The sequence below is a fragment of the Rattus rattus genome, chromosome 7, assembly GCF_011064425.1.
Source record: "Rattus rattus isolate New Zealand chromosome 7, Rrattus_CSIRO_v1, whole genome shotgun sequence".
NCBI classification, from domain to species: domain Eukaryota; kingdom Metazoa; phylum Chordata; class Mammalia; order Rodentia; family Muridae; genus Rattus; species Rattus rattus.
Window position 1 is genome coordinate 45,534,083 of NC_046160.1, and position 7,759 is coordinate 45,541,841.

Genomic DNA, 7,759 nt, shown 5'->3' on the forward strand with positions numbered 1-7,759 from the left:
TCTCAGGAGCCATTTCCATATAGGTTTTGGTGACACTAAACCACTCTCTGTTATTGGTCTCAATATTCCTGTGGCTTTATCTTCTACCCCTCAGTACCACCTCTAAAATTAGCTCATAGACTATTCTAGCTGTGTCTGAGGGATCTGTGGTGGTGTTGCCCAAACTCAAAATGAAGACAAAAGCAGAAACATAGCCAGCAATTGTTGAGGGTTGGTCTGTTGCTATGGATTGCAATGCTAAATACTGGCTCCCAAGATCTGGGATGAAGAGATCATCACGTACACAAAATGATGCTATGTAACCTTGCTCCCCAAGTTACCCCTGATTGGTCAATAAAGATGCCTACAGCTTGTAGCTGGGCAGAAGAGAGGTAGTTGGGCCTTTGGTTCCTAGGCCTGGGGTCTGAGGCAGAGGAGGAGAGAGGAGAAGAGAGAGAAAGACACCATGGGGTAGTTGGATCATTTGAGCATGGCCATTAGGGTGGCCAGTTGAAATAAGAGCAGTCCAGGCAGGACCTGGCAAGTTATATCTCAGGGTTATTGACAGGGATACAGACTAAATAACATAGAGGGTTGATATCTGCCCAGCTCTAATACTTTTAAGACTTATTATAAACATAAAGGTTTTTTGTCTTTTATTTGAGAACTAAATAATAAAAAGTGATAGAAGGCCCCATTAATATCTAATACAACAAGCAATTCTTCAAGTGTGCGAGGTGTCAGCACACAGCTCAGATCGTCTTTGCCTCTGTTTAAATAAGGGAAAAGGGCTGATGCCTGTTAAGGGCAGTGCTCAGAGCCTGAGGACTGGGTGTCTTGAATGTTTCTTGCTGGCTGATGTTTGGTTTCATGCTTGTCAGTGAACCTGTATCTGACAAAACCAGAGGACAGAAGAGGGAGTGTGACAGAGCAGAATGATCACTTTGTAAAACACGACTCATTGTGTGCTTGCTTGCTGGACTGACTGACTATACAGCCCTTGTGACTCTGCTGTCTCTAGATCTGATTGACATCACCACGCAATGACTGTCCCAGGCACTATGCTGAGTTCTTTCATGTTGCTTATTTATTTTGTCTTTGGTTTTAATTAAAAAACAATTCTTAAATATATTTGCTATGTATTGACACATAGAAGATTATCTCCAAACTTAATGGTTTGAAAGCACAACATCATATCACCATTTTCTTACTTTAATATATTCAAATTATTTCTTTACCTCCTTGTGGGCCTGCAGAGAGAACCCAGGGCCTAGGGATGAACCTCACTGCCAACCCCTCATTGTTTTATTTCAGGACTCCAAGCATAGGTTAGATGTACCCTGTGGCTCTTGATCTCTTAAGGCTTCTGCTTGAAGGTGTCCATGTTTTTACCTTCTGATGTATCTTCCGATGGAGTTCAGCTAGTGGCTAAGACCTTGGATTCCTTGTCACCTGGACCTTCCCACAGAGCAACTCCTGATTGGAGGACAACTCTGTTAAGCTGAACATTTAAGAATGAGAGAGCTAGAGAATGCCCATAGGATGAAAGGCACAGGTTTTATAACCCAATTTGGAAATGAACTCAGGTAATCTTTACTACACTTCATTTGCCAGGAGCATGTTGCAAAGCCTTGTTCATATTCAAGGCAAGGGGAAATCACAAAGGCAGGGGTACCAGGAGGCAGAGATCACTACGGACCATAGTACCTGCCACTGATGCAGATCTGTGCTCACTGTCTAGGTATCATGCAGTTGATGGGGTATTTGTCACATGTGTTGAACAGCATGTCTGTCAGTAGTATTTCTTGAGCACAGAGTGGATATGACTTCAACCTTGTTTGTCTTTGTTCCATCACAGAATCTATTAGCCATCTGGAGTCTTGTACTCAGTGTTGGAAAGCTATAAGGTAAGCCTTGGCTTCATCTAGGAGCCTGTGGGAAATCAGACTCTTGGGATTCTCTCAGACCTCACACCTGATGTCCTAGTTTGCTGTGATAAACACTGACCAAGATCAACCTGGGAGAGGGGGTTTACCTGACTTAGGTTAGAATAATAATAACAGTTGTTCTGCACTGAAGAAACTAAGAGTCTGGTAGTTGCTTGGTCCTTGAAGCTGAGTACCTAAGCTGGGTCACCTCACGCTGGAGAGGCCAGCAAACTTGTAGTTGTTCAGTCCACAAGGCTGGGTACCTCCACCATCCTGTATTGGGACCCCGAACCAGGAGAGTTCCTGGAGAGTTGCTGCACAAAAATGTAAGCCTTGAAATGCTGGTTCTGATATCAGGGAAGGACTTGTTATCAGAAGCAACAGGTAAATCAACAGCATCAGATGGGGAAGCCCAGGAGGGCAGAGGGCAGTAACTTTCCTCCCACCACACCCTCTCAAAAATCTGGCTTTGCCAGGTGGTGATGGCGCATGCCTTCAATCCCAACACTTGGGAGGCAGAGGCAGGTGGATCTCAGAGTTTGAGGCCAGCCTGGTCTACAGAGTGAGTTCCAAAACAGCCAGGGCTACACAGAGAAACTCTGCCACAGAAAACAAAAAATTCCGGACTGTTACTAGGTGATGGTCACACTTGGGTGGGTTTTCCCACATTGATTTAGGTCACCAGGACAATTCTGCAGACAGGGCTCCCTATCCTGGTAGTTCTAATTTGTAGCAAGTTGACATTAAAAACTGTCACATCTGGTCTGTGGGATCCAAATGGGCAGTGCAGTAGGTTCATGAGCACGGTCTATGTTGTATAAACAGCAACAAAGTAAAAGTAATAAAGAGATCCTTCTTAATAATCTTAGACAGAGCACAAGCCATTGCACGGCTTATGTCACACTGCAGGTGATTAAACCTGAAGGCTGGTGTTTGGCTCTAGAGTAAAGCTATGGGAAAGTGTGCTTTTCTAAATAATATTTCATTTGGGAAGCATAGGTGACACTGAAGCAAAGACATTAAATATGTTATAGGGGAATTTTGATATGAAACATTGGACAAAGCAAAACGAGAACTGACAGGAAGCATTTCAGTGGCTGGTTCCTAAGTGTTAAGAGATGTGGAAGAGATGGGGTTGGAGATGGCACTGGCTGCTCTTCCGTAGGACCCGGATTCTATTCCCAGAACATACATGGTGGCTCACAGCCATCTATAACTACAGTTTCAGAAGATCTAATGCCCTGGCCTTCACTGGCATTGTATGTACATGATTTATAGACATACATGTAGTTAAATCACCCATACAATAAAATACAAGTAGGTACTTTAAAAAAAGAGAGAGAGAGAGAGAGAGAGATGGAAGAGTATTAGCTGCAAAAAAGTAAGAGAGAACATTCTAGAATAATGAAATTTTTTTTTATCCCGATCAAGGTAGCAAATACATAAGCTTATAGGTCTACTAGCACTCACCAAATTATAATTTAAAAATTAGTGAATTTCACATAGGTAAATCCTCCATCAGGCTGATAAAAAAGGTGAAGAAGGGAACACTTAAAACTGATTGCAGTGTCTCTGTTTAATCTATAATAGGCCCAGAGTCGGGAGCTAATTTGCATTGATTAGAATAGTTCCTCAGAGAAGCTTGATGCTATTTTGAAGATTTCTTATTATCTGATATTGAATGGAAATTATTTTTGCCTTGAAGTCTTCTTGGGGAGACATCGGTAAAGAACTCTCGGAAGTCACATGCCAGGGATGGAGCCACCAAATACTGTGATTCCCGAGATTCTTCAGGCTTTCTTGGAGGAGGACAACCAAACAACAGGTAACACTTATTGAGTGATAACTCCAGGCTAGACTGTAGGCCGCCAACGTGTCTCATCTGTTCTTCCATTTAATTGCTGCTGCGAATCTGTAGAGCCCTACTTCACTGTAAATATGAGAACCGACGCTGGAGAGATTGGATAATGAAAATTTTCAAGTGAAAATTGGCACTTGGTTTTGGATGTCCTAACACCAAATGTACCCACTCTTTTCCCTGTCCCATCTATTGTAAACTGCTAGTGCCTCACTTGCTCCAACTGGAAAATAAATTTTTCCTGACTTAGGATCTGCACTGTGGTCACAACGTAACCTGCTCACTCTGCACGGCTTCTAGGGCCCGTGACTCTCGGAATCTTTTAGTTACTTTTGTCATTAATTTATTTATTCATTTTACATCCCAATTGCAGACCCCTCCCTATTCTCTTCTCAATCCCACCCTTACAAATTCCTCCCCCAATTACCTCCTCCTCTTCTCATCAGAGAAGGGGAAGCACCCTTGGGTACCATCCCACCCTGTGACGTCTAGTCCCACTAACCTTGTGACTAATCTTCTCCCACTGAGCCCAACCAGGCAGTCCAGGAAGGGGAAGGTGATCTGATGGCAGGCAACAAAGCCAGAGACAGCCCTCCTTTTAACTGTTAGGTGACCCACAGGAAGACCAAGCTGCACATTTGCTCCAAACGTATAGGGCTTAGGTCCAGCCCCTTCATGCTCTTTGGTTGGTAGAGCAGTCACTGTGAGTTCCCCATGGGCCCAGGTTAGTGACTCTGTAGGTCTTATGATGTCCTTGACCTCTCCAGCTCCCTCAATTCTATCTCCCACTCTTCCACAAGACTCCTTGACCTCCATCTGACGTTTGACTGTGGGTGTCTGCATCTGTTTCCATCAGCTGCTGGATGAAACCTCTCAGGAGACAGATATGCTAGGCTCCTGTCTGCAAGCATAGCAGAGTATCATTAATAGTGTCAAGGGTTGGTTCTCTCCTATGGGAAGGGTCTCAAGTTGGGACAGACATTGGTTGGCCAATCCCTCGATCTCTGCTCCATTTTTATTCCTGCACATTTTGTAGGCAGGACAAATTTGGGGTTGGAGGTTTTGTGGGTGGGTTGATGTCCCTTTCCCTCCACTGGAAGTCCTGCCTGGCTACAGGAGGTGGCCACTTCAATCTCTATATCCACCACTGATAGGAGTCTCAGCTAGGGTCACCCCTATAGACTCCCCAGAACTTTCTCTATCCAAGGTCTCCAGCTAGTCCCAGAGAAGCTCCTCACTGATTTCTGTTCTCACTACTAGTCCTCTCCTGCACCCCTCTCCCCACATCTGATCCTCACTCCTCGCACCCTCCATGTTCTCCTCCTCACACTCAGTTCCCTCTCTCCATCCACCACTGATGATTATTTTGTTTCTGCTTCTGAGAATCAAGCATCCACCCTTGGGCCCTCCTTGTTACTTAGTTTCTTTAGGTCTGTGGATTAGAGTGTGGTTATCCTATACTTTGTAGCTAATGTTCACTTATCAGTGAGTATATACCTTGCATGTCCTTTTGGGTCTGGGTTACCTCTCTCAGGATGACATTCTCAGGTTCTGTCACCTGCCTGCAAATTTCATGATGTCACTGTTTTTAATAGTTGAATAGTATTCCACTGTGTAAAAGTACCACATTTTCTTTATCCATTCTTCCATTGAGGGTCATGTAGGTTGTTTCTAGTTTCTGTCTATTATGAATAAAGCTGCTATGAACATAGTGAAACACGTACCCTTGTGTGACGGTGGGGCATCTTTTGAGTATATGCCCAGGAGTGGAATAGCTGGGGCTTGGAGTTGAACTATTCCAAATTTTCTGGAAAACTGCCAACTTGATTTCCAAAGTGGTTGTACAAGTTTGTGCTCCCACCAGCAGCGGAGGAGTGTTCCCTTGCTCCACATCCTTGCCAGCCTGTGCCCTCACTTGAGTTCTTGATCTTAGCCATTCTGACCGGAGGTAAGATGGAGTCTTAGAGTCGTTTGATTTGCATTTCCCTAATGGCTAAGGATGTTGCATATTTCTTTAAGTGCTTCTTGGCCATTAAGGAATACTCTGGTAAGAATTCAGAATCCTTTAAATTTCTGGAGCTTTAAGGTGCCAAGCCTATTTACTTACTGAAAGCTTGCAAATGTGTCAATTCACATTGAGCAATTAGTACCTGAGGAAGGAATTGCTCTTAAAGTGAGAGGCTGTTTTCTCTGGTTTCTAAAACTGTGAAACTGGATTGAGCAGAGCTGGGGTGAGAATGGGATGGGAGTCGGGAGAGTCAAGAACTTGGCACTTCTATGTGGCTATGAGACTTCCTCAGGGGGAAACCCTTAGTAGCCACAGGACTGGTAGCTTAACAGAACACATGCTTTGTGATGATGTAAAGGAAAGGTGTTGTGTGTGCGTGTGTGTGTGTGTGTGTGTGTGTGTGTGTGTGTGTGTGTGTGTGTGTGTGAGAGAGAGAGAGAGAGAGAGAGAGAGAGAGAGAGAGAGAGATTAGCGTGAACTTGACCACCAAATGCATCAAGTTGTAGAAAGCCACTGTTCATCCGTAAACCTTGCAATGGTCGGAAACCGTGGATAGCTTTCTGCCAGACAGTAGGAAACTATTTTAATCCTAAACCAGAAGGTTCTGGGATTGATTGTCAGGTGATTTGCTCCTCTGCTGAGAGGCACACAGCGCTGCTCCATACTGCAGAGTGGCCTTGCATTCCTTGATAGGCCACAGTCGCCCTGACTCAGAACCACACAGAGCCCGGCAGAAGGGGTAATTCTTACTGAAGCAGCAGGCAGGGAGATTAACTCAGTTGTGTTAATGAGCAAATGCTTAGAAAAGAACCTGACATTCACAAGGAGTGAGAAGGAGGCTGTTTGCACCTCCCTGACTTCAGATGTGAGCTCAGCAGGACCACACAGGCAGCACCCGGTCTGAGGCTGAGAAGAGCTGCAGCGAGCAGGACTCCCCTGATAGAGATCATGGCTCAGCACGGCATGGCACGTGGCAAGCCCACCTTCTTCAAAGCACTGCTGCGGCTGAAGAGAAATCAAGGACAGTGTTAGGGTGAGCAATCACCATTAGGTAGATAAGGCTGGAGACTCTAAGGCCATTGTCTTCATGCTCCAATTTCCAACAGTGGCTTTAAAGCCTCTGCTTATGGGCTTCAAGCTTAGTTGTTTGTTTTTTTTTTTCCCCTCTGAGCTTTTAGTGATGCTCAATCTATGTTAAAAGAGACAAAGAGACAATTGTCATGTGGAATTCATCTTTTCTTTTCAAAATGAAAATATTAATGCTTCCTCCTGGTTAAGAAACCCAAATTCCCCAAAATCTAAGTGAAAAAAGTTACTACTAATAGTATAAACTATAGTTCACAGACACTCAGGAGGCTGAGGCAGGAAGATCACAAGCTCAAGGTCTGCCTGGGTTACAGCATGAGTTCAAGGCAAGCCCATGTGACTTAGGGTTATATGTTGAAAGAAAAAAGAAAAGAAAATGGCTGGAGATACAGCTTAACAGTAGAATGCTTCTCTTCCATGTATAAAGCCTTAGATTCAATTCCCTAATATGCTCAAACAAAATCAAACACCAGTGTGATTATCTATCTATCTATCTATCTATCTATCTATCTATCTATCTATCTATATCTGTATATCTCTCTATCTATCTCTCTATCTCTCTATCTATCTATATCTGTATCTATCTATCTATCTATCTATCTATCTATCTATCTATCTCCTCTCAAACTTTTTATGTGTATGTATGCACCACCTACTACCATTTACATTTTAAAATTTATGCTTGAGACAGGGTATCTAGCACAGGCTGGCCTCAAACTCCTTAAGTATCGGAGAATGACCTTGAATGTCTGATCCTCTTGCCCTTAGCGTTCACGTTAGGCTTATAGGTGTGTACCTTCACCTCTAGTTTAGTCAGCACAAGGGGTTTCTGAAGTCACACCTTTGTGTCGCTGGGCAAGCACTAGCAGCTGAGCTACACCTCTGGATCCTAATTCAATG